At 48.3% G+C, this 17,553-nt stretch overlaps 1 pseudogene; it reads left to right on the plus strand.

Moving 5' to 3' along the window:
* Window positions 1-2,019: 2,019 nt before the first annotated feature.
* LOC118635398 lies at window positions 2,020-3,690 on the plus strand (annotated as a pseudogene).
* Window positions 3,691-17,553: the final 13,863 nt, after the last annotated feature.

Raw genomic sequence — 17,553 nt, forward strand, 5'->3', positions numbered from 1 at the left:
CAACAAAAAAGAAATAACAGCAGAACTAAATGAAATAGGAAACAAACTATGAAAAATTAACAAAACCATACATTTTTAGAAGAGCAATGAAATTTATAACCCCTGGCAAGATTAATCAAGAAGAGAAAGTACACTAATCATCACATCAAAAATGAAAGAGGGTTGTCACTATAGATCATGCAGATATTAAAAGAATAATGAGGGACTATTATGGGCATCCTTATGCCAATAATTTTGATAAATTAGATAAAATTGACAAATTCCTTGATAACAAAATAATTTATCAAAACTGACAACAGGTTAAATACAAAATAGAAATAGCCCTATTTTTTAAATAAGCAAATTTAAATTTAAATTTTTTACTATTAAAAAAACTTTCCTAAAAGCAAAACAAACACAACAAAAGAACAATCCAGGCCCAGGTGATTTCATGGGTGAATTCTGGCAAATGTTTAAGGAATGAAAACCACCAATCTTACACACTTTCAGGAAATAGAGGAGCAGGGAACAAGTCTCAATTCATTTTGTGAAGCTAGGATAAACCTGGCATTAAATCTTGATTTAAAAAGTTATGAAAAAAAAAAAAGAGAAAATTACAGGAAAATATACCTTATTACTAGTGTAGCAAAAATCTTTACCTATCAGCCAATCAAATCCAGCAATATATAGTAAGGAACGTTTTTCTACTGCCTACATACAGGTGTAGGGCACAAATGTTCAGTGACTTATATAGACTCTGTGTTCACCTGACACAAAACTCACATATCTTCCACTGCAGTGGCTGCCTGCCTGGTTATGAGCTGGCTTTACAGTGTAAAGAGGTGTGATGAGGCTTTTGGCATGGGAACAGCTAATTTGTGTCTGTTGGGGAGATTCCAGGCTTAAAGAGGGCAGGCTGTGAGTGCAGAGGGGCGCCAGGGAGCTGTTCTGAAGTTCCTCTGCCTCCTGCCTCCTGGTTTCCAGCCCCCACTGCACCCCCATATTTGCTACATTTATTGATGGAGGCCATTTTGTGGCTGGAGGGTCAATGGGTGTACACTCCAGGCCTTGTCACATGAAGCCCTTACCAAGCAGACCCCATTGCCAGGACAACACTGAGGCCTCCTCACGTGCTCTCCTGATCCAGTCATTTGCCCTGCACCCAGACGCAGAGATCTTTCTCTTCCGCCTACTGGGGCTTCTGGGAGCCCTGGGAAGCCCACCTGGCCTCAACCCCACGGGAGCCACCTGGGAGACTCTCCCGTGGACTGCGCAGCCCCAGGCCTCCCTTTCCTGACTCTCAGGCTTCAGGGCTTTGCGGTGGCCTCGGGCAGTCGGCTCCGCAGCCCTCAGGCTCCATTTCCCCCGCGGCAGCACTTGCAAGGCGGAGAGAGTCAGCAGGCGGCCAGGGACTTGCCTAGGGCCGGACCCTAGAATTATCGCAGGCCAGCACCCTGGGTAGGGGCCGATCGCTGCGCAGGCAGGAAGGCATTGGGGGCGGAGGGGGTCTCGGTCCCGCGCAGGTGGGGAGGGAAGGTGGGGTACCGGGCTGCAGGGTCTGGGGAGGAGCGGGCTCCTGGCTGCGGAGGGGCAGGTGCTGGTGGGCGGGGAGGGGCTCTGCACTTGGGCGTGGGGGCTGCGGCTGGGGCTGTACAGGTTGCCTGGGGCTGACTGGGGAGCCTGAGCGCGGGCTCCGCCGGGAGAGGGGAGGGGAGCACTGCCAGGGGCGGGATCTGGGAGGGCAGGGCTCCCCTGGCTGGAGGGAGGGGCTCGCGCTGCTAGGGTCGGATCGGGGCGTCAGCCAAGGCCCAAGAGGGTCTCCTCGCTGCGGAGGTGAGGGGTGCAGTGGGGGATTGTGCGGCAGTGGGGGTTGGGGGCGCCAACTGGCTAGGGAGGCGCTCCAGGCCTCCCCTGGGCAGTGGGGTGGGTTGTGTGGCACCAATGTCCCTCTCCCCCTTCGCACTCCCAGGCGTCCCCAGCAGAGACTGCGACAGTCAGCGCACCCCTTTCAGTTCTCGCCTGCTCCCCCAGGTCTGGGTGATGGCACTGATGATGCTGCGGGACTGGTGTGGCTGGATGGGCGTGAAGGCACAGCGCTCCCTGCTCATCCTGGGCATCCCAGAGGACTGTGAGGACCAGGAATTCCAGGAGGCCGTGCAGGCTGCCCTGGGGCCCCTGGGCAGGTACCGAGTGCTGGGCAAGGTCTTTAGAAAGGAGCTTGGATCCAGGGTCGCCTTGGTCGAGTTTGATGACAATACAAACTGAAGTCTGATACCCCGACAAATACCAGGCAAGCAAGACACCTGGACTGTGGTCGTCCTGCCCCAGGCCCCTGATTCCAAGTTACAGAATGGACCCGATATTCCTATGGGGACCCACTCAGAGGCAAGCCGTGGCTGGCAGGGCAGGTGAGGCTGGAGCCCCAGGTGAGAAGGGAGCTGCAAGTGAAGAAGGATATGCAGGTGAGGTGGGAACTACAGATGTGGCAAGAGATGCAGATGTCACAGGATCTGCAGGTGTGGCAGGAGCCCCAGGTGAGAAGAGAGTTGCAGGTGAGGCAGGAGCTGCAGTTGAGGAAGAAGCCTGGATCCAACAATGGAATCAGGCCCTGAAGCCAGTGCTGGAAAATATGGCCTACCAGGAACTGAGAGCCTTTTCTGGGACAGAAGAGCCAGGCCAGGAGAATGAGTCCTTTGAGAGCTGGCTGGACCATGCCAACGACATGCTGTACCTGTGGCGCCACATATCAGAAAGGGAGAGGAGGAGGAGGCTGGTGGAGAGCTTGAATGGCCCCGCACTTGATCTCGTGAGTGGCCTCCTGAATGAAAACCCGACATCCCTGTGCAGGACTGCCTGGCTGTGCTGGTTCGGGTGCTTACGAATAAGGACACCCAGATGACCATACAGCTGAAGTTCATGACTTGTGCCCAGCAGCCCCAGGAAACTCTCTTTGCCTGTGACATGCCCGGAAGGCCTGCTGCAGGCAGCCATGGGAAGGGGGCCATCCATCCTGCCATTGCAGACCAGGTACGCAACCAGCAGGTGCTGATGCGGGCCCGCCCCAATGAGAAACTCCAGAACAAGCTGAAGAGGATGCGGCTGGAGAGGAGACCTCCTGGCTTCCTGGGGATGCTTCGGCTCAGTCGGGAGTCGGAGGCATGGGAGGCCACTTCAACTATGAGCCAGCAGTTCCAAGTGCAAGAAGGGGCCTGTGTGGGCACTGGAGACCTGGCTGCTGCCCAGGCCGCCCCAGCCCATGATGTTGCCCAGGCTGCCCCAGCCCATGAAGATGCTGCCCAGGCTGCCCTTTCCAAGGAAGATTGTGCCGAGGCCTCTCTGGCCAATGCAGGGGCCATCGAGGCAGGTCCTGCCACTGCCAGTCCCAAGGAGGCTGCTCCTGAAACCCGTGATGCCACTGGGGCAGACCCTGCCCCCGAGAAGACCACCAAGGCCTCCCCTGCCACTCAGAGAGAAAAAAAATGCTCTCGCTCTTGCAGGCCTAGGTCAGGCAGGATCCTCACCTGCCCACGTGGGCAGTGCTTTCGGGGTGGGCCCGGGAGGTCCTGGCAGTGATCCAGAGGGCCTGGCCCAGGAAGGAGGTCAGGAGGTTGAGAAGCCCATGAAGAGGGGCTCAAGTCCATCCCAGAGGAGTCAGAAAGGGAGGACAGGGCTGGGGAGATGAGTCCCCCTGAGCCCTCCTGTGGCATATAGGCTTGGAAGGCCCGGAGGCCTCCTGTTTTCTCAGGCAGCAGAGCCCTGGAGGCAGGGGAAGGCCAGGCTAGAGCAGTCTCCTCACCACATGGGGCACAGGGCCCAGCAAAGGGTCTGCCCAACCCAAAGCAAGACCCTGTGCTCCCCATTACTCCTAAGGGGCCCTGACCACCATCATCAGCCTTTCCAAGCCACCAATATGACCATCTGTAACACCAATGGGATGGGAAGAGGTGCCCCCTCATAGTATCACCACATCCGGCCCCTGCCTACTGGGGCAGCCACCTTGGGAGCACCCCTGAGCAGCCAGTCCCAGCCCAAGAGAGGGGCCCCTGAACACATCTGCCACCTGCGCTGGACTGGGAGACTTTAGGGGCCATCTCAAGGGTGTCAGTCTCTGGGACCCCCATCCTATATCCCCGGGGGAGCCCCCACTCTGTTTCTCTGTAGGTCTCATGCTGACTCACGTGTCAAATAATCACACCCCTCCCCCACCACACACACACATTAGCCGTGGTCCTTGTGCAGAACGGCCAGGTGTGTGTGAACCCCGTGGGTGTCTTGACCTACCTCCCGGGGTAGCCGCCTCTCAGCCCCGGCAGGTGCTGTGAGCTGCACAGACAGCCAAGGCTCTGCCAGCTCTCGTCCAGAGCCGTGAGCTCAACCTCTGCTTTCTCGGTGTAGATTTAGGCCAACTGCTGTTTGTTCTTGTGGAGATGTGTGTGTTCTCTGAGCAGTTCCCCACCACGGATACCCCAGCCCAGTTTCCAAAGACAGCGGGAAGGACAGACGAGGGCACAGCCAGCTCTCACCCAGTGACCTCGGGAAAGATGAACTAAACCAGGACAGAAGGCGGCTGCTGGAGGCTCCATGGCACTATGCTCTGATGTGCCCACCTGTTTTTCTTTGTGACTTAGTTTCCTTGTCTTGGTGGAGTGTCCTCTGCTGTGTTTTCCAGCGTCTGTGTCTGTCCTGTGCAGGCCGCAGGGCCGGGCCAGGCCCCAGGATGTCGTTCAGAGGGGGAGGAGAGCCCTCCAGTGAGTGGACATTGTCAGTGTCCATAGTCCTGCCAAGGCCAATGAAGGGCCCTCAGGGAGGGGGACTATGGTGAGAGCGCCATGGCATGGGGGACAGCTGAGGTACCTGGTCAGGGACCCCCAGGAGGGAGGCCTGACCTATGGGCTCTAGTGGCCATTAGAAGCTCTTCTGTGTTGTCATTCCTTTTGTACAGTGGATTCAGGAAATGTTTTTCTTCAATAAATTTCATTGAATGATTCAGCTGAGTTTCGCTTCTGCTGTGGGCAAATGAGAGAGGGATCTTCTGGGGGTGAGGTTGGTGAGCAACAATGGCCTGTGACTCCAAGTCAGCACTGGGGTATGATAGGGTCAGGGTTCATGAGGTCTGTGAAGTCCTCTAGGCTGGACAGTGTAGGTGGCAGGAACTTGTGGGCAAGGACAATGGCTGGTTAGGTCCCAGGAAACTGGGATTTACTGACAATAATTGGGTTAAATGTTGAAGTTAGGGGGAGGGACAGCAGGCAGGATTGGAGGCCCTGGGTTCCCTGGCAGCTTCCCTAAGGGTCAGGGAAGTCATGTGAGCAGTCCAGAGACCATCTAGACTCAGAAGGGCCTGGGAGTGATGTCAGATGCCCCTGCCAGGAGCTCAGTGAAGGACTCTAGGGTGGGGTGGGGCTCCTGCCTACCCCTCTGTGATCAGGCTACCCCTGCCAGCTGATAAATGGCCAGTCTTGGTGTAGCCACTGAGAAACGTTAGAGGCTTGGGGGTGTGTGATGCCAGAGGAATGGAGAGCAGACCAGGTTGAGTTTCACATGATTTATACCTTGCCAGTGGGGAAGAAAGGCTGGGGTGGTTTTTATTGCTTCTGGGCCCTGTTCTCTCACCCTAGTGGACCACAAGCTCACCACAAATTGAAGATGTCTCTCCATCACCCATTGAACTGATTTTATATATTTGGGAGACAGACAGAAGGAGGAATTGGGTCCTTCCCTGCATGTATTCAAGGAGAGAAAAATATTATTGACCTGGAAATCGTGAGGGGCTCTCTGGGGCTCCCTTAGTCTGTACCCAGACTTGTCCTCCAGCTATTCTGAAGGGATAGAGTCTCTGACCAGCCCCACAGATAAAGGACACAGTCCCCAAAGCAACTGATGAGCCAGGGCTTTGAGGCCTGGGCCTGCAGCTGCCTGACGGGTCTGCAGGAACCATGCATCTGGGGCGGCTTGGGCCCTGTGGTGAGAGCTGAGGACAGTGGGGCTGTAGGAGTGGAGAGGCTTCTGGAAGTTCTGGGCACACACAGGCAGTTGATGGGGACTTACAGTGGGGAAGGAGATCATGAGGGCCATATCTGCTCTGCTCTCTGAAGTTTTCTCCATCCAAAGCCCAAAACCCAAGACCCAAAGCTTTCATTTGGCAGCCCCCTCTCAAGACCACCATCCTCTTCTAGACCCCACCTCCTCCTCCTGGAGCCCAGAGTAGGGCCTGCCTCCTGAGCCGTTGTCCCTGCAAATGGGAATTCTTCCCTTGAACAGTTTATTTTTATTGTTATTATTTTTGAAATCCTTACTCAAGCATGTGTCTTTATTGATTTTAGAGAGAGAGGGAGAGAGAGAGAGCATTGATATGAGAGCGAAACATCGATTGGCTGCCTCTTGTATGCACTCTGACTGGAGAACAAACCCGGATTGAACCCACAACCTGGGTATGTGTCCTGACCAGAAATAGAACCTGCGACCCTTTCGTGCACAGGAAGACACTCCAACCAACTGAGCCACACTGGTGTTCCCTTGAACACTGTAGCTGCCTATACCTCTGGCTGTCCTGCTTCTTCCTCAGCTATCCCTCTGGGCTCAAACTCATGGCTCCCATTCTCACACTAGAAACCCATAGGTCCCTACCTCTTGGAAGCCATGGTCTCCACCACAAAGAGGGAAGATTAGCCCCCTAAGCAGATTGCTTTCTTATTCCAGGATGTGGCTGAGCAGATTTTTCTCCAGTAGGGCTGACAGCCAGCCCCGATTACCACTGAGTACCTTTGGAGCCTGTGGCCCTATTCCAGGGCACGTTGTGCTCCCTAAGACTGGGCCCTAACCTCCCTGAGCCGAGACCCAGGTGTCCTAACATGCCCACCTGGGCTCTGCAAAGGCTCATCCCTATGCTGCACACCCTCCATGCAAGGCTTTGTGTGGTACTGCTTGTGACAATGTCTCCCATAACACCCTCACACCTTGCTTCCAGTTCTGCATGGCAGTCCGAGAGCCATGATCCCACCTGGACGAACAAGGGACAGCAAACCTGGCATTAATGGCCCTACTACTGCCAGTCATGTCCTAAAAAGGTGCTGAAGATTTGGGTCCTTGGGGAAGACTGAGCCCCTCCTCAAGAACTGTCATCTCTGAATGTTGACTACTCTCTAGGCAGTGGGCTGAGCAACTGGGCCTACACTCTCTCTGGGAGTCCTCAGAGGAGCCCTGGGGGGAGGTGGGCATGGTTATGACCCCTCTGCTCCAGATGAGGACACCAGGCACAGGATGGCACAGGGACGTGCCCAAAGCCCCACAGCTCCTCAGTGGAGGCACTGGGATTCCAGGCCAGGCCAGCAGACCTCACAGCCCTGAAAAACACTTGAGGCATGTGGTTAGCAGTTGTCACACTCCAGAAACACAGAGCAGGGAGTGCATGGGGGCTGGTGGAGCTGCCAAGACCGGAAGTACCTGAAGGGAGAGCAGAAGAGAAGTAGAGAGGGAGAGAGCAACTGAGAGGCAAGCAAGCATCCTGTCCCTCCTTCAGGTGACACAGGGCCCCGGCAGACCTAGTGATAAATCCACCTTCCACCTCTGTAGGACACACCTGCTCAGAGGAAGGTCCAAGGACACATCTAGAGGTCTGTTGCTTTCACTGTTTACCAAGAAGGGCCCCAGGTCCACTGACATGGGTCTTGGGGGTGGAAGGGTACATTCCATGGGGTTTGTTGTCAGCCTGTTCATTTACACTTTGGGGTGGCTATTCTGTTTGGCAAGATCTGTCCCTGTGTCAGCAGCTGGACACACAGGGGGAGAGGCCAATGCCAGAAGAGAGAGGCACCCTGATGTAGGTAGTGGTGGCAGGGACGAAAACAGCCCTCCTTGCCAAGTGCTGGGCACCGCCTTAGGACTTTGTTGCATGGGTGCTGCTTTACCTGTGGAGTGTCGTGACTTATGTTGGAGTGACACAAACTGAGTACTTGGCATGGGGTGTGTGCAAGGGCCAGAGGTTAATCAACTTTGACTACATGGAACTCAGTCTGGGGGATTCTCAGGGGCTCCCTGGAGGAGATGTGTTCTGAGCTCATTCTTAAAGGCCCAGCCAGTTCTAAAAGTAGAGGGAGGACTGGGGAGAAAGTGTCACTGTTCCATCAGAGAGGGGAGGCATGAGCGCCATGATGCAGATGTACCTGGAGTGTCAGAAATGGAGAGAGAGAGAGAGAGAGAGAGAGAGAGAGAGAGAGAGAGAGAGAAAGAGAGAGAGGTCATTAGTGAGGCATGAGGCTGGAGAAGCAAACAGGGACCCACAGTGAGGTTTCTCATGAGAGAGCTCTCTTGAAATCTGCTACAGACAGCATTCTGTGGAAAAAATAGGCAAAGGTGGTCTGCATCAGGAAAGAGGTGGTCAGCTCCTGTTGTTGTTAAGGAAACCGCTGCAATTACAAGTCAAGAGTGGCTTAAAAGCAATTTGGAAGGGTTGAGAGATTTTGATAGAACAGAAAAAAATCATTTGGTGAATGAAAAATACAGTCACAGAAGATAGTTTTCCCAAGACACAGGCTGGCCCTCCTGTGCTAGGCAGGCTTTTGGTCTCATGACCTTTGCTTCCTGGTGTCATGCCCATGAATATGTAGTTACATGTAGATGTAATTATGGATACTAATCAATTGCACTTACAATAGGGAGAATATCTTGGATTCTCTGGTGAGTCTCTACAAGCAGAGCTTTCTCCCCACTGAAGGTACAAGGGGAAGTCAGAGAGATTTGAAACTTGTTTGCAGAGTGAGGGGAAATGAATATAAGAAGGAATGTAGGAGGCAGTGGCCCCTAGGAGCAGAGAGTGGCCCCCAGATGACAGCCAGCAAGGGAATAGGGACCCCAGGCTGACAGCTGCCTGGAACTGGATTCTGCCAACTGACAGCCCTGGTGAGCCTGAAAGGATTCTGCTCTAAACCTCCAGAGAAAACCCTGGCAAGCCAACACTCTGATTGTAGCCTTGGGAGCTCAACTGTGCCTGGACTCTTGACCTAGGGCAACTGTGTGTACTAGCTGAGCATTACTGTAAGCTGCCAAATTGCTAAGGAGCATAACGCTCTCCCTGTCGGTGCAGCTTCCATGGGTGTGGCTGGTGGGTGTTGCTTTCTCCTTACTGCCCAGGCCCCAAGGCATGGTGGGTGCTGTGCTCAGGTTCCCTCCTGGCTCTCTTTGGTCAACTTCCAACTGTTTTCCTGGCTCAATTGACTACTGAGGTTGCAATAATGCAGTGTTTTCTTCCTCGCTTGTCTTTCTTTACAAGGTATGCTTCTCTAAATTCACTAACAAACTCATTTTACTCCTAGCAACGCTTCTCATCAGCCCAAGCTGCATCTTTAAATGTCTGTGAGGTCCCAAGTTTTAGAAGATTTTAGAATTTTAGAAGACTACTTTCTTCTTCTTTCTTCTCTTCCACACCACCTCTTCTCCTGGACTTTAAGTGCAAGGGTATTGAAATTGGTTCTAAAACTTGCAGGTCCAGACCATTCTCCCCACGTGCATCCTCTGAACAGGACTGATTTAAAAGAATGTGAACTTGCTTCTCCACCCCAGCAAGAAACTTAACAACAGAAGACCCAGTTCTCCAAGTAACATTTTCATGTGTGTGGTAACAAATAGCAACAATACAACAAGGAAATGTCAGGTTTGGGCCTGGAAACGTCCTCAGTTCTTGATTGCCATGGACCAAAATATGGAATTGGCTTCCTTGACTTGAACCCCATGATTTTCACTCATACCTCTTTCCCTTATAATTTCTCTAAGTTGTGTGATTGTCCATTGTTATGGGTTGAATTGTGTCCCCTTAAAAGGATGTGTTAGAGTCCTAACCCCCAGTGCTTCAGAATGTGACCTTACTTGGAGACAGGATTTTCATAGAGATAACTGAGTTGTCATAGGTCATTAGGATGGCCCCTAATTCAATAGGTTGGGTGGAAATTTAGAAACATACACATGCACAGACAGGGAAAACGCTCTGTGAAGATTGGAGTGGTGCTGCCACAAGCCAAGGAATTACCAGAAGCTAAGAGAGAAGCCTGGAACAGATTCTTCCTTAGCTCACTCAGAGGAAGCATGGCCTTGTTGAAAACCTTGATCTGAGAATTCTGGCCTTCAGACTGTGAGACAATAAATTTCTGTTGTTTAAACTACTCAGTTTGTGGTATGTTGTTACAGCAGCCCTAACAAACTAATACAACCCATTTCTTTATCTCAGGCAGTTTTCAAACTAAAGCTGCTAAATTCCTTATTTGTACTGTCATTTGCAACTTAATAGAAATACGTTGTGAGAAATTTATAGTTAAGTGATTTTGTCATTGTGCAAACATCAGAGTGCGCTTACACAAACCTAGATGGTATAGCCTAAATATACACCTGGGCTATACGGTATCGTCTATTGCTCCTAGGCTACAAACCTGTACAGCATGTTACTGTACAAAACAACATAAGATTAGATAAAAAAAAAAAAACAAACAAAAAAAAAACCGGAGAAAACGATGCAATCAAGGGATGAGGTAGGCACGAGATGTATGAGGCAGCTGCTGGTGGAATAGGACATACTGTTTTACAACAAACTCTGTTTTATAATGAGAAAGAGTACACTCTAAAATAACAATAAAAAGTGTAGTATAGTAAATACATAAGCCAGTAACATGATTGTTATCATTTTTAAGTAGTAGGTACTGTACATAACTGTATGTGCTATACTTTTATACCACTAGCAGTGCAGTAAGTTTGTCTACACCAGCATCATCACAAACACATGAGTAATGCATTTCACTATGATGTTATGACAGCTATGATGTCACTAGGTGATAGGAATTTTTCAGGTTCTTTATAATCTTATGGGACTACTGTCATATACACAGTCTGTCAATGACCACAACATCATTATTTGGTGTATGACTGTATACCATTTATATATCCTTCCCTTATAAAAACAAAGAAAGAGAATTTTAAAAATAAGGCATAGAAATCATTAGTGCAAATTTCAGGTGTTTTGCATGAATTACAAAATCTTCCATGCTTACCCTCCCAAATTTACATTCTGTGGTACCTGCATCATTATCAAGAGGGAAGAAAAACATAAAGTCATCTTTAAAAGAGGAATAAGCCCCCTATAACCTAATATACCATGAAATATTTTTTTCTTCATTCCACTGTGGAGCATCAGACTAAGCAGGTCTTTAAACTGTCCCTATGCATGCTGAAAATTTGTTGAGGACCCCAAAGAGCTCTCGTTTATGTGGGAGATATATATAGATATACCTATATATCTATATATATCTCACTACTTACTGTATTAAAATTTAAAATGAGAAAATTTAAAAATATTCATTTATTTAAAGATGACAGTAATAAAACCATTGCCTGTTTACATAAATAACATATTTTATTAAAAACAATCTGTACTTTTCAAAACAAATAAAATTTAGTGGGAAAATTGGCACTGTTTTACATTTTTGCAATTCTCTTTGATGTCTGGCTTAATAGGAGACTATATGTCTGGCTTAGTAATCATATCTGTTTCTGACTTCAGTCTGCCACGATATCACACTTGGGTGAGCTCTGAAAAACTCCATGTGGCCCTTGGGAATGAGAATGTAAAAGGCAAAAACATCTTAGTATCATTATGAAAGGAGATTTGATCTTGTGGATCCCTGCTTCAAAGGGTCTCAAGGACCCCCCACCCCCAGGGTTTCCCAGCATTTGCTTTGAGAACTGCAGTGTTATTCTGTACTCCTTGGGTCCTGGGGATATATTTATTGCACTGACCCTGGCCACTGTTAGCATTAATCATACAGTTTATGTTTATGGATGCTTGTCGCTCCACTATTATCCTGTCCCATGCTGTTACTGCGTGGAAAGCAATCTGGAGCAGCATGGGTGAGCCAAGAGATAAGAATGAAACAGTGGTTAAGCCGGGGCTGTGGAGGGCCCTGAAACTCGGGCAGGATGGAGTCATGCATTTGTCAACAAGCATTTCTTTGAGCCTGTTCTTGTTGCTGAACATAACAAGATAAATAGGACAAGGTCATTTTCCTTGAAAAAGTAAAACCACAGCACAGGGAACAGATAAAGATGAAAGTAAGTATGCACAAAACCATGAGATCATTGTTACATGGAGTAGCAACAGAACAGGCAGATTATTGCAGGGGAGGATGGCTCAGAGAATGCCGTTTCCTAGGGTGGGTCTGGAGGACTTTCCTAGAGTGATTTGGAAAGGGGACATTCCAGAAAGAGCGAAGGACATGCCTAAAGTACGCAGGCAGGGCCGGGTCTCCAGCACCGAGGGCATTCCCGGCATGGAGGTGGGCTGCGAGATCAAGTGGGGGCCTGGGAACCACAGCATCAGCACTCCCTGGAAACACAGAAATGCACATCTCAGGGCCACCCCACTCCAGACACTTCGGAAGTGGAACCCAGCACTCTGAGCTTTAATAAGCTCCCTACGTAGTTGTGGCAAAGAAGAAAGTTCTACCAGCATTGGGTTAAGATTGCGGGGTTTTACGTGACTGCATTCATAGAAAAGCCCTGTTTCAAGGCTTAATAGCCTTGTTATCCCCAGCAATAAGCTGAGTTTCTGCAACTATGAAATGATCATAATGAAGATCTCTTCCTGATAGGTGTGCAGGGTGGCACCATGTACATACAGCGCTCAGGCCCACCTCAGACACAGGCCTCAGCTGATGCCACTGGCTGCTTCTGGGAGCACTGTCAGCGTGGGAGCCCACTCTTGCTGGCCCTTGGCCATATGACTACCTTTGATATGAAACTGGTAGCACTCAAGCATGTCCCATTGCTCAGTTGACTTGCTTGTTGGTGATTACCCATTTCACCCCAATAAACACCACTGGCCTTTTCCTCTTGGGCCCTCAGTTTCCTCATCTGTAGAGTGGAGATCATGAAATGCACTCTCAGTGTGGAGCAAGGAAGTGAGATTTCTTCCTTCGCTGCTGGGACTGTCCTTCTTCAGCATCATCCCCCATCAGGGGCGATCTTTCGCGCACGGCACTGTGTCCACCCCTCCTTCGCACCCTGCACCATGCCAGCAGCACATGGGACTGTTGTGGGAGTCTGGAGCCTTTGGGCAGTATGGCCCAGGCTGTTTTGGAGGCCTGGTGCCTTCCCAGCGCCAGGGCTCTGATGCAGGGCAAGGCTGGATTCCCATGGAGCAAGGCTTCAGCCCAGATCCCCAAATCAGACTCATAGGGATGGGGCCTTGGAGCCTGCATTTCAGTCTCTAGGGTGGGGTACTGCTGAAAAAAACACGGTTGAAACTCCCACAGGTCAGCACTGGCAGACTTCCCCAGCAAGCTGCCATTCCAAGGTCATGGGGCAGCACGCACAAGGTTAAGGCCTTGGAAGATGGCCTTTGAAATCTCCAGACAGCTTTGGAATTAACTCCAAACTCCTGAGTATAATTTTAGAGCATAATTTTGCTGTTTGATCAGATTCAAATCCTTCAGAATTAGAAATCTGTAAGTGATGTGTTCAGTAGCTGGGCAACTAGAAGCCATTCTTGGTAACCAGGTGTGCAGAAGCCCTGGTGTGGATGTATGTGGTTTAGCCTGGAATTGAATGACATGTGTTGAGAATGGACAGGAAAATAAATATTTGTGTGTACTAAGGAGAAACGGGAGGAGCCACTGGATGATAGACTCATTGCTACTGAGTTGTGAGGTGACATAGTTGGATAAGGGCAGGTCCACTGGGCCAGGATGAGGCTGAGTTCCATGACCATAGTGCTCAGTAATTACAATAACAGTGAACACTGAGTGATCGTGAGTCAACAGGCAACGTGTGAAATATTCTGTGTATGGGAATTTGGTTAATGCCTCACAAGAACCAGTATGACTATTTTTTTCAGGTGAAGAAATGGAGACAGACAGTTTGGTGATTTCACAAGGTCACACAGCTTGATCTTGAGTAGGGCCAGGAATTCAACTCATGTCTTCTTCCTCCTTACCGGTGCTATGTCCCATACTTTTCCTTTGTAGATGTTATTTCTTGAGGTTATTCACACTGTAGTCATTTTATAATATATATGATTTAACAAATTCAACTTCATGAGTATCTACATACTGGGTACATATTCTGGTGCTCAGAATATAGAAGATCTAAAACTAATGGATTATGTTGCCTGCTCACTCTTTCATTTATCAGCAAGAATTTATTATTGAGCTCTTATTGTGTGCCAGGAAGTGTCGCGTTAGGCTGTGAGGACACTGTAGTGAGCACAAATCCACACAGTCTCTTGCCTCTCTCAGTCTGCAGGCTAATAACCCCAAAGTGCAATTTATAGTTATAGCCCTGAAATGGACTGGTTCTCAGGGCAATGGAGGGGCATGACAAGGAACTAGTCCAGTGCAGGCAGTCCAGAAGGCTCCCCCAGGCCAGATATGTACACATATATAAGCAGTGTGTGCACATAAAGCGAGGGACCAACTTTTTATCTGTTCAGGGCTGGCAGCAACTGTGCATTCCACAGGCCCTCTCGGTGTTCCAGGAGGACTCAACTGATACCCTCTCCCAAATAAGTGCATATTTAGCTATTTCTAAATCACATGCATGTTACTACTGGAATATAGTATGCCCTATTACTATAAAATAGCCACAAACTAGATCCTTGGAAATTATGTAAGAACAATAGAAATATACTATTTCCCCTTCTTCTGCTCCCACCAACCTGGGGCCCACCACAAGGTTTGTAGACTGCTGACCTTGAGGATTGGCCATAGACCCAGTGAGTGGCATTTGGAGCTGGGGAAGCATGTTGAGAAAAGTAGGCCAAGGAAGGAAGCTTGGGATATAGAAAGAGCTCCTATCTGCCCAGTACCTCATTCATTCATTCATTCATTCATTCTCTAGCCTTAGCCTTGCATGTTGGCCCTATGGTATCAACTCCAGAGCTTTTGTCTTGCCCTCTTGGCTGTTGTTAGCAATGACTTAGATTGATCCTCTCCTCATTGGCTTTCTTACTTTGGTTAAACATTTTTTTTGAGCATTTATTTGGTGCATCATCCCTCCTTGACCTGCGTAACTCCTATTTATTGTGTCCATTTTGGTTTAAAGAGTTTCAACTGGAGGCCTCCCCTATCTGCTGAGTATGGGGAGGTGCCCTTGCTATCTCCTTCTATAATTCCCTGGCTTCCCCTATCTCGGATCTTAGCAGCACACATCCTGTGATTTCCAAGTGCCTGGTCAGCATCTCCTCCACTGGGCAGGCACTGGTTTGCATGTGCTGTGCTGGGGGTGTGCTGTAACCCCAGTTTCCAGCCTAGTCATTGGCATGGTGTAGGTGTTCTGAAAATGCTTGTTGAATGAATCACTGTGTCTCTGTGCTGCAATTAAATAGGCTTTCCATTGCAGAAACATCACAACTCATTTAGTGGCTCATTGGAATAACTCAGTTTACATTCCCACTTCTTCAGAGGCTGGAAAAGAAATACCAATGCTCCTACTGATCTGACCTCTGCTTTTTCCCCAATCCAAAAAACAAAAATGTTTTTTTCTCCCTGTATGCATCTATTTTTACTTAGCACAGAGCACTGATTAGGGGATGGGGTTTTGTTAATGCTCTCTGGCCATTCGAAGAAGAGGGAAGAATCAACAGAAGCACACTCAAGTGAGCAAGGGACAGTGCGGGGGGTGGGGGTGGGGATGCCAGTGGTGGGGAGTTGATAGTGGGCCCCGGAGCTGGGGCTGCTAAAGGAGCCAGTCCTTGGAGGTTCCCAGTTGATGCACTTTGGCTGGACACTGGCCGGCCACAACAGGTCAGGCTGCTTGGGCTAAGCATTTCCGGGTACACTAGAAGAAAAGACTTTTCTTTCAGTAATTGCCAAGGACTATACTTGTTTAAATGACTTCTAGCAGGTCAGTGAAGTGACTGTTTATAAAACAGCAGTAGTTGAGCTATTTCTTCAGGCTTCTTCCCCTTGTTCTGGACCTTTCCGTGGTTACAGGATTCTGTTGTGGGGCTGCAGGATCAGCTGGTAGTTCATCCAAGAACACCACTAGACTTTGAGAGCCTCGCCTCCTGGACAGCTGCTGATGAGACATGTTGGCACAAGGTGGTTTTGACTGGCTGTCCGTAGCTTCAGAGTTACTCAAATCCCTGTGGTTGGAATCACTCATTTTTACTTATATGGTGGAGTGTTAGTGTGCTGAGATTAAAATGCTTAGCTAGCTTTTCTTTTTCTTTTTAAAACATTCTTAATGGTGGTAAAATATACATAATATTTACCACCTCAACCATTTTAAGTGTACAGTTCAGTAGTATTAAGTACATTCACACTGTTGTATAAGCAAACTCCAGAACTTTTTTATCTTGCAGAACTGAAATTCTGTCCCTATTAAACTCCTCATTCCCCTCCACTAGCTCTTAATACCCACCATTCTACATTCTGTCTCTATGAATTTGACCACTCTAGGGAACCTCATAGAAGTGATATCACATACTATTTGTCCTTTTGTGTCTGGTTGATTTCATTTAGCATAATGTCCTCAAGGTTCATCCATGTTGTAGCTTGTGTCAGAACGTCCTTCCTTTTTAAGGCTGAATAATATTCCACTGTATGGATAGACCATTTATTTCATGCATTCCTCTGTTGATGGACACTTGGGTTGCTTTCACCTTTTGGCTACTGTGAATACTGCTGCTATGAACATGTGTGTGCAAATCTCTTAGAGACATTGTTTCCATTCTTTTGGGTAGATACCTGGATGTGGGATTGCTGGATCCTATGGACCCTTTCAGTTATTTTGGTTGTCTGAAGCCCATTCTCTAACAAATTTGTAAGAAGGGAGTCATGGCAACACTATTCTCCAGGTTTTCACTTGTTGATGAGAGTTTGCTACATTTACACTTCAAAGTGAGCTTGGTTAGATATAAAATCCTTGGCTCAGATGTTTTGCCCTTTGATGATTATCTTAAGTTTTCTTCTGGCGGAAAGCATTGCTGTTGCAAATTTTGAGGAAAGTCTCTTTATCTTTCCATTATACACTTATTATTTTTGCCTATATATCCAAATCAATTTTCTTTAATTAATCCAATAATTTTACTAGAAATGTTTTGTTTTTGCTTGTATGCGGGTGATTTTCCCAGGTACATGGTGTACTCCTTCAATTTGTAGTTTTGACTTTTCTATTTTGCCAGGAAAGTTTTCTTGAATAATACACTTTAGATTTGTTCTTTTCTTTCCTTTGGTTTTAATCGTTGGGGATCCCTATCATACGCATTAGATTTTTTTGCCTGTCTTCTGTATTAGCCATTTTTTTCTCAAATCCTCTTCATCTCTTTACTCATGTTTCTTCCTTACAAATTCCCTTATTTTTTTCTTATATTTCTCTTAAGTCATTATATACACTGTATTTATTCACTCTTGGGCTCCTTTTAATTTAGTCTTGATTTAAGAAATTTAAAAAATCTTTTTAATCTTTTATCTTTAATTATTTCATGAGCCTATCATCTCATTTTTGAGTTTTTCTAATTCTGATGTATGTTGTTCTTTCATGTCTTCTATAATTTTCTTAATGCCTTTAGCTTGCTTTACAAATGAAGGGTTGTAG

Source organism: Molossus molossus, unplaced genomic scaffold (genome assembly GCF_014108415.1).
Source record: "Molossus molossus isolate mMolMol1 unplaced genomic scaffold, mMolMol1.p scaffold_m16_p_2, whole genome shotgun sequence".
NCBI classification, from domain to species: domain Eukaryota; kingdom Metazoa; phylum Chordata; class Mammalia; order Chiroptera; family Molossidae; genus Molossus; species Molossus molossus.